The sequence below is a fragment of the Vidua chalybeata genome, chromosome 28, assembly GCF_026979565.1.
Source record: "Vidua chalybeata isolate OUT-0048 chromosome 28, bVidCha1 merged haplotype, whole genome shotgun sequence".
Classification (NCBI taxonomy): domain Eukaryota; kingdom Metazoa; phylum Chordata; class Aves; order Passeriformes; family Viduidae; genus Vidua; species Vidua chalybeata.
The window spans coordinates 4,193,603-4,218,432 of NC_071557.1; the positions used below are offsets into that span (position 1 = coordinate 4,193,603).

At 63.7% G+C, this 24,830-nt stretch overlaps 7 long non-coding RNA genes across 15 annotated transcripts; all 7 read right to left on the reverse strand.

Annotated features, from left to right (window-relative positions):
• Nucleotides 1–1,636: 1,636 nt before the first annotated feature.
• On the reverse strand, nucleotides 1,637–2,943 carry LOC128800954 (uncharacterized). 2 transcript variants are annotated; one of them, XR_008435081.1, is made up of 4 exons: nucleotides 2,705–2,943; nucleotides 2,346–2,511; nucleotides 1,988–2,221; nucleotides 1,637–1,797 (listed from the first exon to the last, which is right to left on the reverse strand). It is a non-coding gene; the product is annotated as an uncharacterized LOC128800954 (long non-coding RNA). The 2 variants fall into 2 exon arrangements; XR_008435080.1 differs by having other exon boundaries at nucleotides 2,346–2,516.
• A 2,268-nt stretch (nucleotides 2,944–5,211) lies between these two features.
• Nucleotides 5,212–7,510, reverse strand: LOC128800952 (uncharacterized). 2 transcript variants are annotated; one of them, XR_008435074.1, is made up of 6 exons: nucleotides 7,016–7,510; nucleotides 6,655–6,820; nucleotides 6,297–6,530; nucleotides 5,936–6,106; nucleotides 5,577–5,810; nucleotides 5,212–5,386 (listed from the first exon to the last, which is right to left on the reverse strand). It is a non-coding gene; the product is annotated as an uncharacterized LOC128800952 (long non-coding RNA). The 2 variants fall into 2 exon arrangements; XR_008435073.1 differs by having other exon boundaries at nucleotides 6,655–6,825.
• Nucleotides 7,511–8,088: 578 nt separating this feature from the next.
• Nucleotides 8,089–13,777, reverse strand: LOC128800953 (uncharacterized). Of its 5 annotated transcripts, none has more exons than XR_008435079.1 (9): nucleotides 13,491–13,777; nucleotides 12,772–13,295; nucleotides 12,053–12,581; nucleotides 10,614–11,862; nucleotides 9,894–10,423; nucleotides 9,533–9,703; nucleotides 9,174–9,407; nucleotides 8,454–8,983; nucleotides 8,089–8,263 (listed from the first exon to the last, which is right to left on the reverse strand). It is a non-coding gene; the product is annotated as an uncharacterized LOC128800953 (long non-coding RNA). The 5 variants fall into 5 exon arrangements; XR_008435078.1 differs by having other exon boundaries at nucleotides 9,533–9,698; nucleotides 12,772–13,300; XR_008435077.1 differs by having other exon boundaries at nucleotides 8,454–8,978; nucleotides 12,772–13,300.
• Nucleotides 13,778–13,843: 66 nt separating this feature from the next.
• LOC128800955 (uncharacterized) lies at nucleotides 13,844–17,364 on the reverse strand. The gene is made up of 6 exons (XR_008435082.1): nucleotides 17,085–17,364; nucleotides 16,724–16,894; nucleotides 16,006–16,599; nucleotides 14,928–15,161; nucleotides 14,209–14,737; nucleotides 13,844–14,018 (listed from the first exon to the last, which is right to left on the reverse strand). It is a non-coding gene; the product is annotated as an uncharacterized LOC128800955 (long non-coding RNA).
• A 557-nt stretch (nucleotides 17,365–17,921) lies between these two features.
• LOC128800959 (uncharacterized) lies at nucleotides 17,922–22,463 on the reverse strand. Of its 3 annotated transcripts, none has more exons than XR_008435088.1 (8): nucleotides 21,878–22,463; nucleotides 21,720–21,787; nucleotides 21,145–21,548; nucleotides 20,783–20,954; nucleotides 19,242–19,475; nucleotides 18,881–19,051; nucleotides 18,522–18,755; nucleotides 17,922–18,331 (listed from the first exon to the last, which is right to left on the reverse strand). It is a non-coding gene; the product is annotated as an uncharacterized LOC128800959 (long non-coding RNA). The 3 variants fall into 3 exon arrangements; XR_008435087.1 differs by having other exon boundaries at nucleotides 21,145–21,299; nucleotides 21,878–22,456; XR_008435089.1 differs by having other exon boundaries at nucleotides 21,145–21,299; nucleotides 21,720–21,782; nucleotides 21,878–21,918.
• Nucleotides 19,724–20,496, reverse strand: LOC128800962 (uncharacterized). The gene is made up of 3 exons (XR_008435092.1): nucleotides 20,318–20,496; nucleotides 19,960–20,193; nucleotides 19,724–19,769 (listed from the first exon to the last, which is right to left on the reverse strand). It is a non-coding gene; the product is annotated as an uncharacterized LOC128800962 (long non-coding RNA).
• Nucleotides 22,464–23,605: 1,142 nt separating the features above from the next.
• On the reverse strand, nucleotides 23,606–24,786 carry LOC128800961 (uncharacterized). The gene is made up of 2 exons (XR_008435091.1): nucleotides 23,899–24,786; nucleotides 23,606–23,816 (listed from the first exon to the last, which is right to left on the reverse strand). It is a non-coding gene; the product is annotated as an uncharacterized LOC128800961 (long non-coding RNA).
• Nucleotides 24,787–24,830: the final 44 nt, after the last annotated feature.

The window sequence follows — 24,830 nt, forward strand, 5'->3', positions numbered from 1 at the left end:
CCGGGGGATGCTCTGTCCGTGTCTTCCTTTCTCACCCCGGGATGCTCCGCCGCTCTCCGTGGGGATCCGTACCTTATTTGGGAAAATACAATACCTGTGGGGATGCTCCGGTAGCGTCGGCGGAGCTCCCTCCCGATCCCGGCACCGTTTTCGCCGCTGCCCTTGGGAGATTCTCTGTTGGTGTCCACCCTTCTCACCTCCGGGGGATGCTATCTCACTCTCCGTGCTGCTCCTGGCACCGTCGTCCTCACCACGGGGATGCTCGGTCGCTCTCGGCGCTCGTTGACCCAAGGGATTCTCTGTCGGTGTCCTCCCTTCGCACCCCGGGATGCTCCGCGCTCTCGCTGCTCCGTGGGGATTCCTACCCTATTTGGGAAAACACATTACCTCTGGGGGATGCTCCGGTAGTGTCTGCAGAGCTTCCGCCCGATCCCGCCCCCGTCTTCACCCCTGCCCCGGGGGATGCTCTGCCCGAGTCTTCCCTTTTCACCCAGGATGATCCGCCACTCTCGGTGCTCCCTGTAGATTCCTACCCTATTTGAGAATATCCCTTACCTGTGGGGGATGATCCGGTGGGTGTCCGTGCTCCTCCCGCCCGATCCCGGCACCCTCTTCACCGCTGACCCGGGTGGATGCTCCATGGGTCCCGTGGTGCTCCCGGTTCCGTGTCCCTCGCTCTGGGGCGGTGCTCGGCCGCTCTCGGTGCTTGCTGCCCCGGGGATGCTCTGTCCGTGTCTTCCTTTCTCACCCCCGGGATGCTCCGCCGCTCTCCGTGGGGATCCCTACCCTATTTGGGAAAATACAATACCTGTGGGGGACGCTCCGGTAGCGTCGGCGGAGCTCCCTCCCGATCCCGGCACCGTTTTCGCCGCTGCCCTGGGAGATTCTCTGTTGGTGTCCACCCTTCTCACCTCCGGGGGATGCTATCTCACTCTCCGTGCTGCTCCTGGCACCGTCGTCCTCACCACGGGGATGCTCGGTCGCTCTCGGCGCTCGTTGACCCAAGGGATTCTCTGTCGGTGTCCTCCCTTCGCACCCCGGGGATGCTCCGCGCTCTCGCTGCTCCGTGGGGATTCCTACCCTATTTGGGAAAACACATTACCTCTGGGGGATGCTCCGGTAGTGTCTGCAGAGCTTCCGCCCGATCCCGCCACCGTCTTCACCCCTGCCCCGGGGGATGCTCTGCCCGAGTCTTCCCTTTTCACCCGGGATGATCCGCCACTCTCGGTGCTCCCTGTAGATTCCTACCCTATTTGAGAATATCCCTTACCTGTGGGGGATGATCCGGTGGGTGTCCGTGCTCCTCCCGCCCGATCCCGGCACCCTCTTCACCGCTGACCCGGGTGGATGCTCCATGGGTCCCCGTGGTGCTCCCGGTTCCGTGTCCCTCGCTCTGGGGCGGTGCTCGGCCGCTCTCGGTGCTTGCTGCCCCGGGGATGCTCTGTCCGTGTCTTCCTTTCTCACCCCGGGGATGCTCCGCCGCTCTCCGTGGGGATCCCTACCCTATTTGGGAAAATACAATACCTGTGGGGGATGCTCCGGTAGCGTCGGCGGAGCTCCCTCCCGATCCTGGCACCGTTTTTCCGCTGCCCTTGGGAGATTCTCTGTTGGTGTCCGCCCTTCTCACCTCCGGGGATGCTATCTCACTCTCCGTGCTGCTCCTGGCACCGTCGTCCTCACCACGGGGATGCTCGGTCGCTCTCGGCGCTCGTTGACCCAAGGGATTCTCTGTCGGTGTCCTCCCTTCGCACCCCGGGGATGCTCCGACGCTCTCGCTGCTCCGTGGGGATTCCTACCCTATTTGGGAAAACACATTACCTCTGGGGGATGCTCCGGTAGTGTCTGCAGAGCTTCCGCCCGATCCCGCCACCGTCTTCACCCCTGCCCCGGGGGATGCTCTGCCCGAGTCTTCCCTTTTCACCCGGGGATGATCCGCCACTCTCGGTGCTCCCTGTAGATTCCTACCCTATTTGAGAATATCCCTTACCTGTGGGGGATGATCCGGTGGGTGTCCGTGCTCCTCCCGCCCGATCCCGGCACCCTCTTCACCGCTGACCCGGGTGGATGCTCCATGGGTCCCCGTGGTGCTCCCGGTTCCGTGTCCCTCGCTCTGGGGCGGTGCTCGGCCGCTCTCGGTGCTTGCTGCCCCGGGGGATGCTCTGTCCGTGTCTTCCTTTCTCACCCCGGGGATGCTCCGCCGCTCTCCGTGGGGATCCCTACCCTATTTGGGAAAATACAATACCTGTGGGGGATGCTCCGGTAGCGTCGGCGGAGCTCCCTCCCGATCCCGGCACCGTTTTCGCCGCTGCCCTGGGAGATTCTCTGTTGGTGTCCACCCTTCTCACCTCCGGGGGATGCTATCTCACTCTCCGTGCTGCTCCTGGCACCGTCGTCCTCACCACGGGGATGCTCGGTCGCTCTCGGCGCTCGTTGACCCAAGGGATTCTCTGTCGGTGTCCTCCCTTCGCACCCCGGGGATGCTCCGCAGCTCTCGCTGCTCCGTGGGGATTCCTACCCTATTTGGGAAAACACATTACCTCTGGGGGATGCTCCGGTAGTGTCTGCAGAGCTTCCGCCCGATCCCGCCACCGTCTTCACCCCTGCCCCGGGGATGCTCTGCCCGAGTCTTCCCTTTTCACCCGGGATGATCCGCCACTCTCGGTGCTCCCTGTAGATTCCTACCCTATTTGAGAATATCCCTTACCTGTGGGGGATGATCCGGTGGGTGTCCGTGCTCCTCCCGCCCGATCCCGGCACCCTCTTCACCGCTGACCCGGGTGGATGCTCCATGGGTCCCCGTGGTGCTCCCGGTTCCGTGTCCCTCGCTCTGGGGCGGTGCTCGGCCGCTCTCGGTGCTTGCTGCCCCGGGGGATGCTCTGTCCGTGTCTTCCTTTCTCACCCCGGGGATGCTCCGCCGCTCTCCGTGGGGATCCGTACCCTATTTGGGAAAAATACAATACCTGTGGGGGACGCTCCGGTAGCGTCGGCGGAGCTCCCCCCGATCCTGGCACCGTTTTCGCCGCTGCCCTTGGAGATTCTCTGTTGGTGTCCACCCTTCTCACCTCCGGGGGATGCTATCTCACTCTCCGTGCTGCTCCTGGCACCGTCGTCCTCACCACGGGGATGCTCGGTCGCTCTCGGCGCTCGTTGACCCAAGGGATTCTCTGTCGGTGTCCTCCCTTCGCACCCCGGGATGCTCCGCAGCTCTCGCTGCTCCGTGGGGATTCCTACCCTATTTGGGAAAACACATTACCTCTGGGGGATGCTCCGGTAGTGTCTGCAGAGCTTCCGCCCGATCCCGCCACCGTCTTCACCCCTGCCCCGGGGGATGCTCTGCCCGAGTCTTCCCTTTTCACCCGGGGATGATCCGCCACTCTCGGTGCTCCCTGTAGATTCCTACCCTATTTGAGAATATCCCTTACCTGTGGGGGATGATCCGGTGGGTGTCCGTGCTCCTCCCGCCCGATCCCGGCACCCTCTTCACCGCTGACCCGGGTGGATGCTCCATGGGTCCCCGTGGTGCTCCCGGTTCCGTGTCCCTCGCTCTGGGGCGGTGCTCGGCCGCTCTCGGTGCTTGCTGCCCCGGGGGATGCTCTGTCCGTGTCTTCCTTTCTCACCCCGGGGATGCTCCGCCGCTCTCCGTGGGGATCCCTACCCTATTTGGGAAAATACAATACCTGTGGGGGATGCTCCGGTAGCGTCGGCGGAGCTCCCTCCCGATCCCGGCACCGTTTTCGCCGCTGCCCTTGGGAGATTCTCTGTTGGTGTCCACCCTTCTCACCTCCGGGGGATGCTATCTCACTCTCCGTGCTGCTCCTGGCACCGTCGTCCTCACCACGGGGATGCTCGGTCGCTCTCGGCGCTCGTTGACCCAAGGGATTCTCTGTCGGTGTCCTCCCTTCGCACCCCGGGATGCTCCGCAGCTCTCGCTGCTCCGTGGGGATTCCTACCCTATTTGGGAAAACACATTACCTCTGGGGGATGCTCCGGTAGTGTCTGCAGAGCTTCCGCCCGATCCCGGCACCGTCTTCACCCCTGCCCCGGGGGATGCTCTGCCCGAGTCTTCCCTTTTCACCCGGGATGATCCGCCACTCTCGGTGCTCCCTGTAGATTCCTACCCTATTTGAGAATATCCCTTACCTGTGGGGGATGATCCGGTGGGTGTCCGTGCTCCTCCCGCCCGATCCCGGCACCCTCTTCACCGCTGACCCGGGTGGATGCTCCATGGGTCCCCGTGGTGCTCCCGGTTCCGTGTCCCTCGCTCTGGGGCGGTGCTCGGCCGCTCTCGGTGCTTGCTGCCCCGGGGGATGCTCTGTCCGTGTCTTCCTTTCTCACCCCGGGGATGCTCCGCCGCTCTCCGTGGGGATCCCTACCCTATTTGGGAAAATACAATACCTGTGGGGGATGCTCCGGTAGCGTCGGCGGAGCTCCCTCCCGATCCCGGCACCGTTTTCGCCGCTGCCCTTGGGAGATTCTCTGTTGGTGTCCACCCTTCTCACCTCCGGGGGATGCTATCTCACTCTCCGTGCTGCTCCTGGCACCGTCGTCCTCACCACGGGGATGCTCGGTCGCTCTCGGCGCTCGTTGACCCAAGGGATTCTCTGTCGGTGTCCTCCCTTCGCACCCCGGGATGCTCCGCAGCTCTCGCTGCTCCGTGGGGATTCCTACCCTATTTGGGAAAACACATTACCTCTGGGGGATGCTCCGGTAGTGTCTGCAGAGCTTCCGCCCGATCCCGCCACCGTCTTCACCCCTGCCCCGGGGATGCTCTGCCCGAGTCTTCCCTTTTCACCCGGGATGATCCGCCACTCTCGGTGCTCCCTGTAGATTCCTACCCTATTTGAGAATATCCCTTACCTGTGGGGGATGATCCGGTGGGTGTCCGTGCTCCTCCCGCCCGATCCCGGCACCCTCTTCACCGCTGACCCGGGTGGATGCTCCATGGGTCCCCGTGGTGCTCCCGGTTCCGTGTCCCTCGCTCTGGGGCGGTGCTCGGCCGCTCTCGGTGCTTGCTGCCCCGGGGGATGCTCTGTCCGTGTCTTCCTTTCTCACCCCGGGGATGCTCCGCCGCTCTCCGTGGGGATCCGTACCCTATTTGGGAAAATACAATACCTGTGGGGGATGCTCCGGTAGCGTCGGCGGAGCTCCCTCCCGATCCTGGCACCGTTTTCGCCGCTGCCCTGGGAGATTCTCTGTTGGTGTCCACCCTTCTCACCTCCGGGGGATGCTATCTCACTCTCCGTGCTGCTCCTGGCACCGTCGTCCTCACCACGGGGATGCTCGGTCGCTCTCGGCGCTCGTTGACCCAAGGGATTCTCTGTCGGTGTCCTCCCTTCGCACCCCGGGGATGCTCCGACGCTCTCGCTGCTCCGTGGGGATTCCTACCCTATTTGGGAAAACACATTACCTCTGGGGGATGCTCCGGTAGTGTCTGCAGAGCTTCCGCCCGATCCCGCCACCGTCTTCACCCCTGCCCCGGGGGATGCTCTGCCCGAGTCTTCCCTTTTCACCCGGGGATGATCCGCCACTCTCGGTGCTCCCTGTAGATTCCTACCCTATTTGAGAATATCCCTTACCTGTGGGGGATGATCCGGTGGGTGTCCGTGCTCCTCCCGCCCGATCCCGGCACCCTCTTCACCGCTGACCCGGGTGGATGCTCCATGGGTCCCCGTGGTGCTCCCGGTTCCGTGTCCCTCGCTCTGGGGCGGTGCTCGGCCGCTCTCGGTGCTTGCTGCCCCGGGGGATGCTCTGTCCGTGTCTTCCTTTCTCACCCCGGGGATGCTCCGCCGCTCTCCGTGGGGATCCCTACCCTATTTGGGAAAATACAATACCTGTGGGGGATGCTCCGGTAGCGTCGGCGGAGCTCCCTCCCGATCCCGGCACCGTTTTCGCCGCTGCCCTGGGGAGATTCTCTGTTGGTGTCCACCCTTCTCACCTCCGGGGGATGCTATCTCACTCTCCGTGCTGCTCCTGGCACCGTCGTCCTCACCACGGGGATGCTCGGTCGCTCTCGGCGCTCGTTGACCCAAGGGATTCTCTGTCGGTGTCCTCCCTTCGCACCCCGGGAATGCTCCGCAGCTCTCGCTGCTCCGTGGGGATTCCTACCCTATTTGGGAAAACACATTACCTCTGGGGGATGCTCCGGTAGTGTCTGCAGAGCTTCCGCCCGATCCCGCCACCGTCTTCACCCCTGCCCCGGGGGATGCTCTGCCCGAGTCTTCCCTTTTCACCCGGGGATGATCCGCCACTCTCGGTGCTCCCTGTAGATTCCTACCCTATTTGAGAATATCCCTTACCTGTGGGGGATGATCCGGTGGGTGTCCGTGCTCCTCCCGCCCGATCCCGGCACCCTCTTCACCGCTGACCCGGGTGGATGCTCCATGGGTCCCCGTGGTGCTCCCGGTTCCGTGTCCCTCGCTCTGGGGCGGTGCTCGGCCGCTCTCGGTGCTTGCTGCCCCGGGGGATGCTCTGTCCGTGTCTTCCTTTCTCACCCCGGGGATGCTCCGCCGCTCTCCGTGGGGATCCCTACCCTATTTGGGAAAATACAATACCTGTGGGGGACGCTCCGGTAGCGTCGGCGGAGCTCCCTCCCGATCCTGGCACCGTTTTCGCCGCTGCCCTGGGAGATTCTCTGTTGGTGTCCACCCTTCTCACCTCCGGGGGATGCTATCTCACTCTCCGTGCTGCTCCTGGCACCGTCGTCCTCACCACGGGGATGCTCGGTCGCTCTCGGCGCTCGTTGACCCAAGGGATTCTCTGTCGGTGTCCTCCCTTCGCACCCCGGGGATGCTCCGCAGCTCTCGCTGCTCCGTGGGGATTCCTACCCTATTTGGGAAAACACATTACCTCTGGGGGATGCTCCGGTAGTGTCTGCAGAGCTTCCGCCCGATCCCGGCACCGTCTTCACCCCTGCCCCGGGGGATGCTCTGCCCGAGTCTTCCCTTTTCACCCGGGGATGATCCGCCACTCTCGGTGCTCCCTGTAGATTCCTACCCTATTTGAGAATATCCCTTACCTGTGGGGGATGATCCGGTGGGTGTCCGTGCTCCTCCCGCCCGATCCCGGCACCCTCTTCACCGCTGACCCGGGTGGATGCTCCATGGGTCCCCGTGGTGCTCCCGGTTCCGTGTCCCTCGCTCTGGGGCGGTGCTCGGCCGCTCTCGGTGCTTGCTGCCCCGGGGGATGCTCTGTCCGTGTCTTCCTTTCTCACCCCGGGGATGCTCCGCCGCTCTCCGTGGGGATCCGTACCCTATTTGGGAAAATACAATACCTGTGGGGGATGCTCCGGTAGCGTCGGCGGAGCTCCCTCCCGATCCTGGCACCGTTTTCGCCGCTGCCCTTGGGAGATTCTCTGTTGGTGTCCACCCTTCTCACCTCCGGGGGATGCTATCTCACTCTCCGTGCTGCTCCTGGCACCGTCGTCCTCACCACGGGGATGCTCGGTCGCTCTCGGCGCTCGTTGACCCAAGGGATTCTCTGTCGGTGTCCTCCCTTCGCACCCCGGGGATGCTCCGCGCTCTCGCTGCTCCGTGGGGATTCCTACCCTATTTGGGAAAACACATTACCTCTGGGGGATGCTCCGGTAGTGTCTGCAGAGCTTCCGCCCGATCCCGCCACCGTCTTCACCCCTGCCCCGGGGGATGCTCTGCCCGAGTCTTCCCTTTTCACCCGGGGATGATCCGCCACTCTCGGTGCTCCCTGTAGATTCCTACCCTATTTGAGAATATCCCTTACCTGTGGGGGATGATCCGGTGGGTGTCCGTGCTCCTCCCGCCCGATCCCGGCACCCTCTTCACCGCTGACCCGGGTGGATGCTCCATGGGTCCCCGTGGTGCTCCCGGTTCCGTGTCCCTCGCTCTGGGGCGGTGCTCGGCCGCTCTCGGTGCTTGCTGCCCCGGGGGATGCTCTGTCCGTGTCTTCCTTTCTCACCCCGGGGATGCTCCGCCGCTCTCCGTGGGGATCCGTACCCTATTTGGGAAAATACAATACCTGTGGGGGATGCTCCGGTAGCGTCGGCGGAGCTCCCTCCCGATCCCGGCACCGTTTTCGCCGCTGCCCTTGGAGATTCTCTGTTGGTGTCCACCCTTCTCACCTCCGGGGGATGCTATCTCACTCTCCGTGCTGCTCCTGGCACCGTCGTCCTCACCACGGGGATGCTCGGTCGCTCTCGGCGCTCGTTGACCCAAGGGATTCTCTGTCGGTGTCCTCCCTTCGCACCCCGGGGATGCTCCGCAGCTCTCGCTGCTCCGTGGGGATTCCTACCCTATTTGGGAAAACACATTACCTCTGGGGGATGCTCCGGTAGTGTCTGCAGAGCTTCCGCCCGATCCCGCCACCGTCTTCACCCCTGCCCCGGGGGATGCTCTGCCCGAGTCTTCCCTTTTCACCCGGGGATGATCCGCCACTCTCGGTGCTCCCTGTAGATTCCTACCCTATTTGAGAATATCCCTTACCTGTGGGGGATGATCCGGTGGGTGTCCGTGCTCCTCCCGCCCGATCCCGGCACCCTCTTCACCGCTGACCCGGGTGGATGCTCCATGGGTCCCCGTGGTGCTCCCGGTTCCGTGTCCCTCGCTCTGGGGCGGTGCTCGGCCGCTCTCGGTGCTTGCTGCCCCGGGGGATGCTCTGTCCGTGTCTTCCTTTCTCACCCCGGGGATGCTCCGCCGCTCTCCGTGGGGATCCGTACCCTATTTGGGAAAATACAATACCTGTGGGGGATGCTCCGGTAGCGTCGGCGGAGCTCCCTCCCGATCCTGGCACCGTTTTCGCCGCTGCCCTTGGGAGATTCTCTGTTGGTGTCCACCCTTCTCACCTCCGGGGGATGCTATCTCACTCTCCGTGCTGCTCCTGGCACCGTCGTCCTCACCACGGGGATGCTCGGTCGCTCTCGGCGCTCGTTGACCCAAGGGATTCTCTGTCGGTGTCCTCCCTTCGCACCCCGGGGATGCTCCGCAGCTCTCGCTGCTCCGTGGGGATTCCTACCCTATTTGGGAAAACACATTACCTCTGGGGGATGCTCCGGTAGTGTCTGCAGAGCTTCCGCCCGATCCCGCCACCGTCTTCACCCCTGCCCCGGGGGATGCTCTGCCCGAGTCTTCCCTTTTCACCCGGGGATGATCCGCCACTCTCGGTGCTCCCTGTAGATTCCTACCCTATTTGAGAATATCCCTTACCTGTGGGGGATGATCCGGTGGGTGTCCGTGCTCCTCCCGCCCGATCCCGGCACCCTCTTCACCGCTGACCCGGGTGGATGCTCCATGGGTCCCCGTGGTGCTCCCGGTTCCGTGTCCCTCGCTCTGGGGCGGTGCTCGGCCGCTCTCGGTGCTTGCTGCCCCGGGGGATGCTCTGTCCGTGTCTTCCTTTCTCACCCCGGGGATGCTCCGCCGCTCTCCGTGGGGATCCCTACCCTATTTGGGAAAATACAATACCTGTGGGGGATGCTCCGGTAGCGTCGGCGGAGCTCCCTCCCGATCCTGGCACCGTTTTCGCCGCTGCCCTGGGGAGATTCTCTGTTGGTGTCCACCCTTCTCACCTCCGGGGGATGCTATCTCACTCTCCGTGCTGCTCCTGGCACCGTCGTCCTCACCACGGGGATGCTCGGTCGCTCTCGGCGCTCGTTGACCCAAGGGATTCTCTGTCGGTGTCCTCCCTTCGCACCCCGGGGATGCTCCGCAGCTCTCGCTGCTCCGTGGGGATTCCTACCCTATTTGGGAAAACACATTACCTCTGGGGGATGCTCCGGTAGTGTCTGCAGAGCTTCCGCCCGATCCCGCCACCGTCTTCACCCCTGCCCCGGGGGATGCTCTGCCCGAGTCTTCCCTTTTCACCCGGGGATGATCCGCCACTCTCGGTGCTCCCTGTAGATTCCTACCCTATTTGAGAATATCCCTTACCTGTGGGGGATGATCCGGTGGGTGTCCGTGCTCCTCCCGCCCGATCCCGGCACCCTCTTCACCGCTGACCCGGGTGGATGCTCCATGGGTCCCCGTGGTGCTCCCGGTTCCGTGTCCCTCGCTCTGGGGCGGTGCTCGGCCGCTCTCGGTGCTTGCTGCCCCGGGGGATGCTCTGTCCGTGTCTTCCTTTCTCACCCCGGGGATGCTCCGCCGCTCTCCGTGGGGATCCGTACCCTATTTGGGAAAATACAATACCTGTGGGGGATGCTCCGGTAGCGTCGGCGGAGCTCCCTCCCGATCCTGGCACCGTTTTCGCCGCTGCCCTTGGGAGATTCTCTGTTGGTGTCCACCCTTCTCACCTCCGGGGGATGCTATCTCACTCTCCGTGCTGCTCCTGGCACCGTCGTCCTCACCACGGGGATGCTCGGTCGCTCTCGGCGCTCGTTGACCCAAGGGATTCTCTGTCGGTGTCCTCCCTTCGCACCCCGGGAATGCTCCGCAGCTCTCGCTGCTCCGTGGGGATTCCTACCCTATTTGGGAAAACACATTACCTCTGGGGGATGCTCCGGTAGTGTCTGCAGAGCTTCCGCCCGATCCCGCCACCGTCTTCACCCCTGCCCCGGGGGATGCTCTGCCCGAGTCTTCCCTTTTCACCCGGGGATGATCCGCCACTCTCGGTGCTCCCTGTAGATTCCTACCCTATTTGAGAATATCCCTTACCTGTGGGGGATGATCCGGTGGGTGTCCGTGCTCCTCCCGCCCGATCCCGGCACCCTCTTCACCGCTGACCCGGGTGGATGCTCCATGGGTCCCCGTGGTGCTCCCGGTTCCGTGTCCCTCGCTCTGGGGCGGTGCTCGGCCGCTCTCGGTGCTTGCTGCCCCGGGGGATGCTCTGTCCGTGTCTTCCTTTCTCACCCCGGGGATGCTCCGCCGCTCTCCGTGGGGATCCGTACCCTATTTGGGAAAATACAATACCTGTGGGGGATGCTCCGGTAGCGTCGGCGGAGCTCCCTCCCGATCCCGGCACCGTTTTCGCCGCTGCCCTGGGGAGATTCTCTGTTGGTGTCCACCCTTCTCACCTCCGGGGGATGCTATCTCACTCTCCGTGCTGCTCCTGGCACCGTCGTCCTCACCACGGGGATGCTCGGTCGCTCTCGGCGCTCGTTGACCCAAGGGATTCTCTGTCGGTGTCCTCCCTTCGCACCCCGGGATGCTCCGCAGCTCTCGCTGCTCCGTGGGGATTCCTACCCTATTTGGGAAAACACATTACCTCTGGGGGATGCTCCGGTAGTGTCTGCAGAGCTTCCGCCCGATCCCGCCACCGTCTTCACCCCTGCCCCGGGGGATGCTCTGCCCGAGTCTTCCCTTTTCACCCGGGGATGATCCGCCACTCTCGGTGCTCCCTGTAGATTCCTACCCTATTTGAGAATATCCCTTACCTGTGGGGGATGATCCGGTGGGTGTCCGTGCTCCTCCCGCCCGATCCCGGCACCCTCTTCACCGCTGACCCGGGTGGATGCTCCATGGGTCCCCGTGGTGCTCCCGGTTCCGTGTCCCTCGCTCTGGGGCGGTGCTCGGCCGCTCTCGGTGCTTGCTGCCCCGGGGGATGCTCTGTCCGTGTCTTCCTTTCTCACCCCGGGGATGCTCCGCCGCTCTCCGTGGGGATCCGTACCCTATTTGGGAAAATACAATACCTGTGGGGGATGCTCCGGTAGCGTCGGCGGAGCTCCCTCCCGATCCTGGCACCGTTTTCGCCGCTGCCCTGGGGAGATTCTCTGTTGGTGTCCACCCTTCTCACCTCCGGGGGATGCTATCTCACTCTCCGTGCTGCTCCTGGCACCGTCGTCCTCACCACGGGGATGCTCGGTCGCTCTCGGCGCTCGTTGACCCAAGGGATTCTCTGTCGGTGTCCTCCCTTCGCACCCCGGGAATGCTCCGCAGCTCTCGCTGCTCCGTGGGGATTCCTACCCTATTTGGGAAAACACATTACCTCTGGGGGATGCTCCGGTAGTGTCTGCAGAGCTTCCGCCCGATCCCGCCACCGTCTTCACCCCTGCCCCGGGGGATGCTCTGCCCGAGTCTTCCCTTTTCACCCGGGGATGATCCGCCACTCTCGGTGCTCCCTGTAGATTCCTACCCTATTTGAGAATATCCCTTACCTGTGGGGGATGATCCGGTGGGTGTCCGTGCTCCTCCCGCCCGATCCCGGCACCCTCTTCACCGCTGACCCGGGTGGATGCTCCATGGGTCCCCGTGGTGCTCCCGGTTCCGTGTCCCTCGCTCTGGGGCGGTGCTCGGCCGCTCTCGGTGCTTGCTGCCCCGGGGGATGCTCTGTCCGTGTCTTCCTTTCTCACCCCGGGGATGCTCCGCCGCTCTCCGTGGGGATCCGTACCCTATTTGGGAAAATACAATACCTGTGGGGGATGCTCCGGTAGCGTCGGCGGAGCTCCCTCCCGATCCCGGCACCGTTTTCGCCGCTGCCCTGGGAGATTCTCTGTTGGTGTCCACCCTTCTCACCTCCGGGGGATGCTATCTCACTCTCCGTGCTGCTCCTGGCACCGTCGTCCTCACCACGGGGATGCTCGGTCGCTCTCGGCGCTCGTTGACCCAAGGGATTCTCTGTCGGTGTCCTCCCTTCGCACCCCGGGAATGCTCCGCAGCTCTCGCTGCTCCGTGGGGATTCCTACCCTATTTGGGAAAACACATTACCTCTGGGGGATGCTCCGGTAGTGTCTGCAGAGCTTCCGCCCGATCCCGCCACCGTCTTCACCCCTGCCCCGGGGGATGCTCTGCCCGAGTCTTCCCTTTTCACCCGGGGATGATCCGCCACTCTCGGTGCTCCCTGTAGATTCCTACCCTATTTGAGAATATCCCTTACCTGTGGGGGATGATCCGGTGGGTGTCCGTGCTCCTCCCGCCCGATCCCGGCACCCTCTTCACCGCTGACCCGGGTGGATGCTCCATGGGTCCCCGTGGTGCTCCCGGTTCCGTGTCCCTCGCTCTGGGGCGGTGCTCGGCCGCTCTCGGTGCTTGCTGCCCCGGGGGATGCTCTGTCCGTGTCTTCCTTTCTCACCCCGGGGATGCTCCGCCGCTCTCCGTGGGGATCCGTACCCTATTTGGGAAAATACAATACCTGTGGGGGATGCTCCGGTAGCGTCGGCGGAGCTCCCTCCCGATCCCGGCACCGTTTTCGCCGCTGCCCTGGGAGATTCTCTGTTGGTGTCCACCCTTCTCACCTCCGGGGGATGCTATCTCACTCTCCGTGCTGCTCCTGGCACCGTCGTCCTCACCACGGGGATGCTCGGTCGCTCTCGGCGCTCGTTGACCCAAGGGATTCTCTGTCGGTGTCCTCCCTTCGCACCCCGGGGATGCTCCGCAGCTCTCGCTGCTCCGTGGGGATTCCTACCCTATTTGGGAAAACACATTACCTCTGGGGGATGCTCCGGTAGTGTCTGCAGAGCTTCCGCCCGATCCCGCCACCGTCTTCACCCCTGCCCCGGGGGATGCTCTGCCCGAGTCTTCCCTTTTCACCCGGGGATGATCCGCCACTCTCGGTGCTCCCTGTAGATTCCTACCCTATTTGAGAATATCCCTTACCTGTGGGGGATGATCCGGTGGGTGTCCGTGCTCCTCCCGCCCGATCCCGGCACCCTCTTCACCGCTGACCCGGGTGGATGCTCCATGGGTCCCCGTGGTGCTCCCGGTTCCGTGTCCCTCGCTCTGGGGCGGTGCTCGGCCGCTCTCGGTGCTTGCTGCCCCGGGGATGCTCTGTCCGTGTCTTCCTTTCTCACCCCGGGGATGCTCCGCCGCTCTCCGTGGGGATCCGTACCCTATTTGGGAAAATACAATACCTGTGGGGGATGCTCCGGTAGCGTCGGCGGAGCTCCCTCCCGATCCTGGCACCGTTTTCGCCGCTGCCCTGGGAGATTCTCTGTTGGTGTCCACCCTTCTCACCTCCGGGGGATGCTATCTCACTCTCCGTGCTGCTCCTGGCACCGTCGTCCTCACCACGGGGATGCTCGGTCGCTCTCGGCGCTCGTTGACCCAAGGGATTCTCTGTCGGTGTCCTCCCTTCGCACCCCGGGAATGCTCCGCAGCTCTCGCTGCTCCGTGGGGATTCCTACCCTATTTGGGAAAACACATTACCTCTGGGGGATGCTCCGGTAGTGTCTGCAGAGCTTCCGCCCGATCCCGCCACCGTCTTCACCCCTGCCCCGGGGGATGCTCTGCCCGAGTCTTCCCTTTTCACCCGGGGATGATCCGCCACTCTCGGTGCTCCCTGTAGATTCCTACCCTATTTGAGAATATCCCTTACCTGTGGGGGATGATCCGGTGGGTGTCCGTGCTCCTCCCGCCCGATCCCGGCACCCTCTTCACCGCTGACCCGGGTGGATGCTCCATGGGTCCCCGTGGTGCTCCCGGTTCCGTGTCCCTCGCTCTGGGGCGGTGCTCGGCCGCTCTCGGTGCTTGCTGCCCCGGGGGATGCTCTGTCCGTGTCTTCCTTTCTCACCCCGGGGATGCTCCGCCGCTCTCCGTGGGGATCCGTACCCTATTTGGGAAAATACAATACCTGTGGGGGATGCTCCGGTAGCGTCGGCGGAGCTCCCTCCCGATCCCGGCACCGTTTTCGCCGCTGCCCTGGGAGATTCTCTGTTGGTGTCCACCCTTCTCACCTCCGGGGGATGCTATCTCACTCTCCGTGCTGCTCCTGGCACCGTCGTCCTCACCACGGGGATGCTCGGTCGCTCTCGGCGCTCGTTGACCCAAGGGATTCTCTGTCGGTGTCCTCCCTTCGCACCCCGGGAATGCTCCGCAGCTCTCGCTGCTCCGTGGGGATTCCTACCCTATTTGGGAAAACACATTACCTCTGGGGGATGCTCCGGTAGTGTCTGCAGAGCTTCCGCCCGATCCCGCCACCGTCTTCACCCCTGCCCCGGGGGATGCTCTGCCCGAGTCTTCCCTTTTCACCCGGGGATGATCCGCCACTCTCGGTGCTCCCTGTAGATTCCTACCCTATTTGAGAATATCCCTTACCTGTGGGGGATGATCCGGTGGGTGTCCGTGCTCCTCCCGCCCGATCCCGGCACCCTCTTCACCGCTGACCCGGGTGGATGCTCCATGGGTCCCCGTGGTGCTCCCGGTTCCGTGTCCCTCGCTCTGGGGCGGTGCTCGGCCGCTCTCGGTGCTTGCTGCCCCGGGGGATGCTCTGTCCGTGTCTTCCTTTCTCACCCCGGGGATGCTCCGCCGCTCTCCGTGGGGATCCGTACCCTATTTGGGAAAATACAATACCTGTGGGGGATGCTCCGGTAGCGTCGGCGGAGCTCCCTCCCGATCCTGGCACCGTTTTCGCCGCTGCCCTGGGGAGATTCTCTGTTGGTGTCCACCCTTCTCACCTCCGGGGGATGCTATCTCACTCTCCGTGCTGCTCCTGGCACCGTCGTCCTCACCACGGGGATGCTCGGTCGCTCTCGGCGCTCGTTGACCCAAGGGATTCTCTGTCGGTGTCCTCCCTTCGCACCCCGGGGATGCTCCGCGCTCTCGCTGCTCCGTGGGGATTCCTACCCTATTTGGGAAAACACATTACCTCTGGGGGATGCTCCGGTAGTGTCTGCAGAGCTTCCGCCCGATCCCGCCACCGTCTTCACCCCTGCCCCGGGGGATGCTCTGCCCGAGTCTTCCCTTTTCACCCGGGGATGATCCGCCACTCTCGGTGCTCCCTGTAGATTCCTACCCTATTTGAGAATATCCCTTACCTGTGGGGGATGATCCGGTGGGTGTCCGTGCTCCTCCCGCCCGATCCCGGCACCCTCTTCACCGCTGACCCGGGTGGATGCTCCATGGGTCCCCGTGGTGCTCCCGGTTCCGTGTCCCTCGCTCTGGGGCGGTGCTCGGCCGCTCTCGGTGCTTGCTGCCCCGGGGGATGCTCTGTCCGTGTCTTCCTTTCTCACCCCGGGGATGCTCCGCCGCTCTCCGTGGGGATCCCTACCCTATTTGGGAAAATACAATACCTGTGGGGGATGCTCCGGTAGCGTCGGCGGAGCTCCCTCCCGATCCCGGCACCGTTTTCGCCGCTGCCCTGGGGAGATTCTCTGTTGGTGTCCACCCTTCTCACCTCCGGGGGATGCTATCTCTCTCTCCGTGCTGCTCCTGGCACCGTCGTCCTCACCACGGGGATGCTCGGTCGCTCTCGGCGCTCGTTGACCCAAGGGATTCTCTGTCGGTGTCCTCCCTTCGCACCCCGGGATGCTCCGCAGCTCTCGCTGCTCCGTGGGGATTCCTACCCTATTTGGGAAAACACATTACCTCTGGGGGATGCTCCGGTAGTGTCTGCAGAGCTTCCGCCCGATCCCGCCACCGTCTTCACCCCTGCCCCGGGGGATGCTCTGCCCGAGTCTTCCCTTTTCACCCGGGGATGATCCGCCACTCTCGGTGCTCCCTGTAGATTCCTACCCTATTTGAGAATATCCCTTACCTGTGGGGGATGATCCGGTGGGTGTCCGTGCTCCTCCCGCCCGATCCCGGCACCCTCTTCACCGCTGACCCGGGTGGATGCTCCATGGGTCCCCGTGGTGCTCCCGGTTCCGTGTCCCTCGCTCTGGGGCGGTGCTCGGCCGCTCTCGGTGCTTGCTGCCCCGGGGGATGCTCTGTCCGTGTCTTCCTTTCTCACCCCGGGGATGCTCCGCCGCTCTCCGTGGGGATCCCTACCCTATTTGGGAAAATACAATACCTGTGGGGGATGCTCCGGTAGCGTCGGCGGAGCTCCCTCCCGATCCTGGCACCGTTTTCGCCGCTGCCCTGGGAGATTCTCTGTTGGTGTCCGCCCTTCTCACCTCCGGGGGATGCTATCTCACTCTCCGTGCTGCTCCTGGCACCGTCGTCCTCACCACGGGGATGCTCGGTCGCTCTCGGCGCTCGTTGACCCAAGGGATTCTCTGTCGGTGTCCTCCCTTCGCACCCCGGGGATGCTCCGACGCTCTCGCTGCTCTGTGGGGATTCCTACCCTATTTGGGAAAACACATTACCTCTGGGGGATGCTCCGGTAGTGTCTGCAGAGCTTCCGCCGGTCCCGCCACCGTCTTCACCCCTGCCCCCGGGGAATGCTCTGCCCGAGTCTTCCCTTTTCACCCGGGGATGATCCGCCACTCTCGGTGCTCCCTGTAGATTCCTACCCTATTTGAGAATATCCCTTACCTGTGGGGGATGATCCGGTGGGTGTCCGTGCTCCTCCCGCCCGATCCCGGCACCCTCTTCACCGCTGACCCGGGTGGATGCTCCATGGGTCCCCGTGGTGCTCCCGGTTCCGTGTCCCTCGCTCTGGGGCGGTGCTCGGCCGCTCTCGGTGCTTGCTGCCCCGGGGGATGCTCTGTCCGTGTCTTCCTTTCTCACCCCGGGGATGCTCCGCCGCTCTCCGTGGGGATCCGTACCCTATTTGGGAAAATACAATACCTGTGGGGGATGCTCCGGTAGCGTCGGCGGAGCTCCCTCCCGATCCGGCACCGTTTTCGCCGCTGCCCTGGGAGATTCTCTGTTGGTGTCCACCCTTCTCACCTCCGGGGGATGCTATCTCACTCTCCGTGCTGCTCCTGGCACCGTCGTCCTCACCACGGGGATGCTCGGTCGCTCTCGGCGCTCGTTGACCCAAGGGATTCTCTGTCGGTGTCCTCCCTTCGCACCCCGGGGATGCTCCGCAGCTCTCGCTGCTCCGTGGGGATTCCTACCCTATTTGGGAAAACACATTACCTCTGGGGGATGCTCCGGTAGTGTCTGCAGAGCTTCCGCCCGATCCCGCCACCGTCTTCACCCCTGCCCCGGGGGATGCTCTGCCCGAGTCTTCCCTTTTCACCCGGGGATGATCCGCCACTCTCGGTGCTCCCTGTAGATTCCTACCCTATTTGAGAATATCCCTTACCTGTGGGGGATGATCCGGTGGGTGTCCGTGCTCCTCCCGCCCGATCCCGGCACCCTCTTCACCGCTGACCCGGGTGGATGCTCCATGGGTCCCCGTGGTGCTCCCGGTTCCGTGTCCTCGCTCTGGGGCGGTGCTCGGCCGCTCTCGGTGCTTGCTGCCCCGGGGGATGCTCTGTCCGTGTCTTCCTTTCTCACCCCGGGGATGCTCCGCCGCTCTCCGTGGGGATCCGTACCCTATTTGGGAAAATACAATACCTGTGGGGGATGCTCCGGTAGCGTCGGCGGAGCTCCCTCCCGATCCTGGCACCGTTTTCGCCGCTGCCCTTGGGAGATTCTCTGTTGGTGTCCACCCTTCTCACCTCCGGGGGATGCTATCTCACTCTCCGTGCTGCTCCTGGCACCGTCGTCCTCACCACGGGGATGCTCGGTCGCTCTCGGCGCTCGTTGACCCAAGGGATTCTCTGTCGGTGTCCTCCCTTCGCACCCCGGGGATGCTCCGCAGCTCTCGCTGCTCCGTGGGGATTCCTACCCTATTTGGGAAAACACATTACCTCTGGGGGATGCTCCGGTAGTGTCTGCAGAGCTTCCGCCCGATCCCGCCACCGTCTTCACCCCTGCCCCGGGGGATGCTCTGCCCGAGTCTTCCCTTTTCACCCGGGGATGATCCGCCACTCTCGGTGCTCCCTGTAGATTCCTACCCTATTTGAGAATATCCCTTACCTGTGGGGGATGATCCGGTGGGTGTCCGTGCTCCTCCCGCCCGATCCCGGCACCCTCTTCACCGCTGACCCGGGTGGATGCTCCATGGGTCCCCGTGGTGCTCCCGGTTCCGTGTCCCTCGCTCTGGGGCGGTGCTCGGCCGCTCTCGGTGCTTGCTGCCCCGGGGGATGCTCTGTTTGTGTCTTCCTTTCTCACCCCGGGGATGCTCCGCCGCTCTCCGTGGGGATCTCTACCCTATTTGCAAAAATATAATACCTGTGGGGGATGCTCCGGTAGTGTCGGCGGAGCTCCCTCCCGATCCCGGCACCGTTTTCGCCGCTGGCCTGGGGAGATTCTCTGTTGGTGTCCACCCTTCTCACCTCCGGGCGATGCTATCTCACTCTCCGTGCTGCTCCTGGCAGCGTCGTCCTCACCACGGGGATGCTCGGTCGCTCTCGGCGCTCGTTGACCCAAGGGATTCTCTGTCGGTGTCCTCCCTTCGCACCCCGGGAATGCTCCGCAGCTCTCGCTGCTCCGTGGGGATTCCTACCCTATTTGGGAAAACACATTACCTCTGGGGGATGCTCCGGTAGTGTCTGCAGAGCTTCCGCCCGATCCCGCCACCGTCTTCACCCCTGCCCCGGGGGATGCTCTGCCCGAGTCTTCCCTTTTCACCCGGGGATGATCCGCCACTCTCGGTGCTCCCTGTAGATTCCTACCCTATTTGAGAATATCCCTTACCTGTGGGGGATGATCCGGTGGGTGTCCGTGCTCCTCCCGCCCGATCCCGGCACCCTCTTCACCGCTGACCCGGGTGGATGCTCCATGGGTCCCCGTGGTGCTCCCGGTTCCGTGTCCCTCGCTCTGGGGCGGTGCTCGGCCGCTCTCGGTGCTTGCTGCCCCGGGGGATGCTCTGTCCGTGTCTTCCTTTCTCACCCCGGGGATGCTCCGCCGCTCTCCGTGGGGATCCGTACCCTATTTGGGAAAATACAATACCTGTGGGGGATGCTCCGGTAGCGTCGGCGGAGCTCCCTCCCGATCCTGGCACCGTTTTCGCCGCTGCCCTTGGGAGATTCTCTGTTGGTGTCCACCCTTCTCACCTCCGGGGATGCTATCTCACTCTCCGTGCTGCTCCTGGCACCGTCGTCCTCACCACGGGGATGCTCGGTCGCTCTCGGCGCTCGTTGACCCAAGGGATTCTCTGTCGGTGTCCTCCCTTCGCACCCGGGGATGCTCCGACGCTCTCGCTGCTCCGTGGGGATTCCTACCCTATTTGGGAAAACACATTACCTCTGGGGGATGCTCCGGTAGTGTCTGCAGAGCTTCCGCCCGATCCCGCCACCGTCTTCACCCCTGCCCCGGGGGATGCTCTGCCCGAGTCTTCCCTTTTCACCCGGGGATGATCCGCCACTCTCGGTGCTCCCTGTAGATTCCTACCCTATTTGAGAATATCCCTTACCTGTGGGGGATGATCCGGTGGGTGTCCGTGCTCCTCCCGCCCGATCCCGGCACCCTCTTCACCGCTGACCCGGGTGGATGCTCCATGGGTCCCCGTGGTGCTCCCGGTTCCGTGTCCCTCGCTCTGGGGCGGTGCTCGGCCGCTCTCGGTGCTTGCTGCCCCGGGGGATGCTCTGTCCGTGTCTTCCTTTCTCACCCCGGGGATGCTCCGCCGCTCTCCGTGGGGATCCCTACCCTATTTGGGAAAATACAATACCTGTGGGGGATGCTCCGGTAGCGTCGGCGGAGCTCCCTCACGATCCTGGCACCGTTTTCGCCGCTGCCCTGGGAGATTCTCTGTTGGTGTCCGCCCTTCTCACCTCCGGGGGATGCTATCTCACTCTCCGTGCTGCTCCTGGCACCGTCGTCCTCACCACGGGGATGCTCGGTCGCTCTCGGCGCTCGTTGACCCAAGGGATTCTCTGTCGGTGTCCTCCCTTCGCACCCCGGGGATGCTCCGCAGCTCTCGCTGCTCCGTGGGGATTCCTACCCTATTTGGGAAAACACATTACCTCTGGGGATGCTCCGGTAGTGTCTGCAGAGCTTCCGCCCGATCCCGCCACCGTCTTCACCCCTGCCCCGGGGGGATGCTCTGCCCGTGTCTTCCCTTTTCACCCGGGGATGATCTGCCACTCTCGGTGCTCCCTGTAGATTCCTACCCTATTTGAGAATATCCCTTACCTGTGGGGGATGCTCCGGTAGTGTCGGCGGAGCTCCCTCCGGATCCCGGCACCGTTTTCGCCGCTGCCCTTGGGAGATTCTGTGTTGGTGTCCACCCTTCTCACCTCCGGGGGATGCTATCTCACTCTCCGTGCTGCTCCTGGCACCGTCGTCCTCACCACGGGGATGCTCGGATTGCTCTCGGCACTCGTTGACCCAAGGGATTCTCTGTCGGTGTCCTCCCTTCGCACCCCGGGGATGCTCCACAGCTCTCGCTGTTCCGTGGGGATTCCTACCCTATTTGGGAAAACACATTACCTCTGGGGGATGCTCCGGTAGTGTCTGCAGAGCTTCCTCCCGATCCCGCCACCGTCTTCACCCCTGCCCCGGGGGATGCTCTGCCTGTGTCTTCCCTTTTCACCCGGGGATGCTCTGCCACTCTCGGTGCTCCCTGTAAATTCCTACCCTATTTGAGAAAATCCCTTACCTGTGGGGGATGATCCGGTGGTTGTCCGTGCTCCTCCCGCCCGATCCCGGCACCCTCTTCACTGCTGCCCCGGGGGGATGCTCCATGGGTCGCTGTGGTGCTCCCGGTTCCATGTTGCTCGCTCTGGGGCGCTGCTCGGCCTCTTTCAGAACTTTCTGCCGTGGGGATGCTCTGTTGGTGTCCTCACCCCGGAGCATTTCGTGCCGCTTGCCGTTGTCCTTGGCTGGTGTCGGTTCCGGGGCCCTCCCGGGGTTCCGCTGCCGCCGCCGCTCCCATCACCAGGCCCGCACTGGGCCCCGTGCGCTCGCGCACGCCTTTTATAGGCCCGGTAAGCCCCGCCCTCCCGACGGCAGCCAATGGGGGGCGCAGTGACGTCATAGGGGCGAGGGGTGATCGTCAGGGCTCTTTGTGAAATCAGAGTGAAAGGGTGGGGCCAGAATGAGAGAGCAATCTGATCTAGGTGCTTCGCACCCTGCGGGATTCTCTGTCCATGGCCCCCTTCCTCAACCCCAGTGATGCTCTGCTGCTCTCAGTGCTCCGTGGGGATCCCTACCCTATTTGGGAAAATGCAATACCTTGGGGAGACGCTCCAATAGTGTCCGCGGAGCTTCCTCCCGATCCCAGCACCGTCTTCACCACTGCCCTGGGGAGATTCTCTGTTGGTGTCCGCACTTCTCACCTCCGGGGGATGCTATCTCACTCTCCGTGGTGCTCCTGGCACCGTCGTCCTCACCACAGGAATGCTCCGCCGCTCTCGCTGCTCGCTGCCTCGGGGATTCTCTGTCGCTGTCCTGCCTTCTCACCCCGGGGATGCTCCGCCGCTCTCCGTGCTGCTCCCGACACCGCGGTCCTCGCTCCGGGCCGATACTCCGCCACTCTCTTGGTGCTCCATGGGGATTCCTAGGCTATTTGGGAAAACACATTACCAGTGGGGAATGCTCCGGTAGGGCCCGCGGAGGTCCCGCCCGATCCCAGCACCGTCTTCACCGCTGCTCCGGGGGGATGCTCCATGGGTCGCCGTGGTGCTCCCGGTTCCGTGGTCCTCGCTCCGGGGCGATGCTCGGCCGCTCTCGTTGCTCGCTGCCCCGCGGATGCTCTGTCGGTGTCCTCACCCCTGGGCATTCCCCGCTGCTGGACGCCGTCCGTGGCCGGTGTTGGCTCTGGGGTGCTCCCAGGGCTCCGCTGCTGCCGCCGCTCCCATCGCCGGACCCGAACTGAGCTCTGCGCACCCACGCACGCCTTTTATAGGCTGGGCAAGCCCCGCCCTCCCGCCGGCAGCCAATGGGAGCGCGGTGACGTCATAGGCGTGAGGGGGAATCGTCACGGATCTTTTTGATGTCAGAATGAAAGGGTGGGGCCAGAATGAGAGAGCGATCTGATTGGTCGATGCCAAAGGCCTTCCCGCGCTGATTGTTCCAGCTGCTGATTGGTTAGTTCGATGCAGAATGTGGGGCAAGGCGGGGAGTGGGCGTGGCTTACATGTGGGGGTCCCAGCCCCATTTCTTACAGTCCCAGGTCCATGGGGAGGGGTCTGTGGAGGTTCCAGCCCAATTCTGAGGGTCCCAGCCCCATTCTGGGGGTGTCCAGCTCCATTTTGGGGATGCCAAACTCCATTTTGGGGGTGCCAGCCCTATTCTGGTTGTCCCAGCTCCATTTCTGGGAGTCCCAGCCCCATTTCTGGGAATTTCATGCCCATGGGGAGGGGTCTTCTGGGGGTGCCAGCCCTATGGGGAGGGGTCTCTTGGGGTCCCAACCCCATGTCTGGAGTGCCAAGTCCATGGGGAGGGGTCTGTGAGGGTCCCAGCCCCATTTCTGGGGGTGCCAGGTCCATAGGGAGGGGTCTTCTGGGGGTGCCAGCCCTATGGGGAGGGGTCCCTTGGGGTGCCAGCCCCATTTCTGGGGATCCCAGTCCCATTTCTGGGGGCTCTGGGGGTCCCCACCTTACTACTGGTAGTCCCAGATCCATGGGGATTGGTCTGTGAGGGTCCCAGCCCCATTTCAGAGGGTCCCAGGTCCACAGGGAGCAGTGTTCTGGGGGCCCCAGCCCTATGGGCAGGGGTCTCTGGGGGTCCCAGGTCCATGGCAAGAGGTGTCTGGTGGTCCCAGCCCCATTCTGGGTGGTCCTAAGATCATGGGGAGGGGTCTCTGGGGGTCCCAGCCCCACTTCTGGAACTTTCAGGTCCGTGGGGAGGGTCTGTGAGGGTCCCAGCCCTATGGGGAGGGGTCTCTGGGGGTCCCAGCCTCATTTCTGTGGGTCCCAGGTCCATAGGGAGGGGTCTTCTGGGGGTCCCAGCCCTATTGAGAGGGGTCTTCTGGGGGTCCCAGCCCTATTGAGAGGGGTCTCTGGGGGTCCCAGCCCCATTTCTGCGGCTCCCAGCCCCACTCTTGAGGAGGAGCTTTGTGATTTGTGTGGCTGGCACACGACTCATGGGGACAGCAAAGATCAGGCACAGCATTTAAGGAGATTTTTGTCAACTTTATTTCAGAAATTTGGGGGGGGGGGGGGGTTGGGCCTTAGCTTTGGGAGATTCTCCGGTGGGCGTCCACGGAGCTTCTGCCCGATCCCTGCACTGTCTTCACCGCTGCTCCGGGGGGATTCTCTGACCATTGCCTCCTTCCTCATCCCCGGGGATGCTCTCTCTCTCTCTCGGTGCTCCGTGTGGATTCCTAGGCTATTTGGGAAAACACATTACCAGTGGGGAATGCTCCGGTAGGGCCCGCGGAGGTCCCGCCCGATCCCAGCACCGTCTTCACCGCTGCCCCGGGGGGATGCTCCATGGGTCGCCGTGGTGCTCCCGGTTCCGTGGTCCTCGCTCCGGGGCGATGCTCGGCCGCTCTCGTTGCTCGCTGCCCCGGGAATGCTCTGTCGGTGTCCTCAACCCTGGGCATTCCCCGCCGCTGGACGCCGTCCGTGGCCGGTGTTGGCTCTGGGGTGCTCCCAGGGCTCCGCTGCTGCCGCCGCTCCCATCGCCGGACCCGAACTGAGCTCTGCGCACCCACGCACGCCTTTTATAGGCCGGGCAAGCCCCGCCCTCCTGCCGGCAGCCAATGGGAGCGCAGTGACGTCATAGGGGTGAGGGGGGATCGTCACGGATCTTTTTGATGTCAGAATGAAAGGGTGGGGCCAGAATGAGAGAGCGATCTGATTGGTCGATGCCGAAGGCCTTCCCGCGCTGATTGTTCCAGCCGCTGATTGGTTAGTTCGATGCAGAATGTGGGGCAAGGCGGGGAGTGGGCGTGGCTTACATGTGGGGGTCCCAGCCCCATTTCTTGCAGTCCCAAGTCCATGGGGAGGGGTGTGTGGAGGTTCCAGCCCAAATCTGGGTGTCCCAGCCCCATTCTGGGGGTGTCCAGCTCCATTTTGGGGATGCCAAACTCCATTTTGGGGGTGCCAGCCCTATTCTGGTTGTCCCAGCTCCATTTCTGGGGGTCCCAGCCCCATTTCTGGGAATCTCATGCCCATGGGGAGGGGTCTTCTGAGGGTGCCAACCCCATTTCTGGGGACCCCAGACCCGTTTCTGGGGGCTCTGGGGGTCCCAACCTTTCTTCTGGTAGTTCCAGATCCATGGGGAGTGGTCTGTGGGGGTCCCAGCCCCATTTCTGAGGGTTTCAGGATCATGGGGAGGGTCTGTGAGGGTCCCAGCCCCATTTCGGGGGGTCCCAGGTCCATAGGGAGGGGTGTTCTG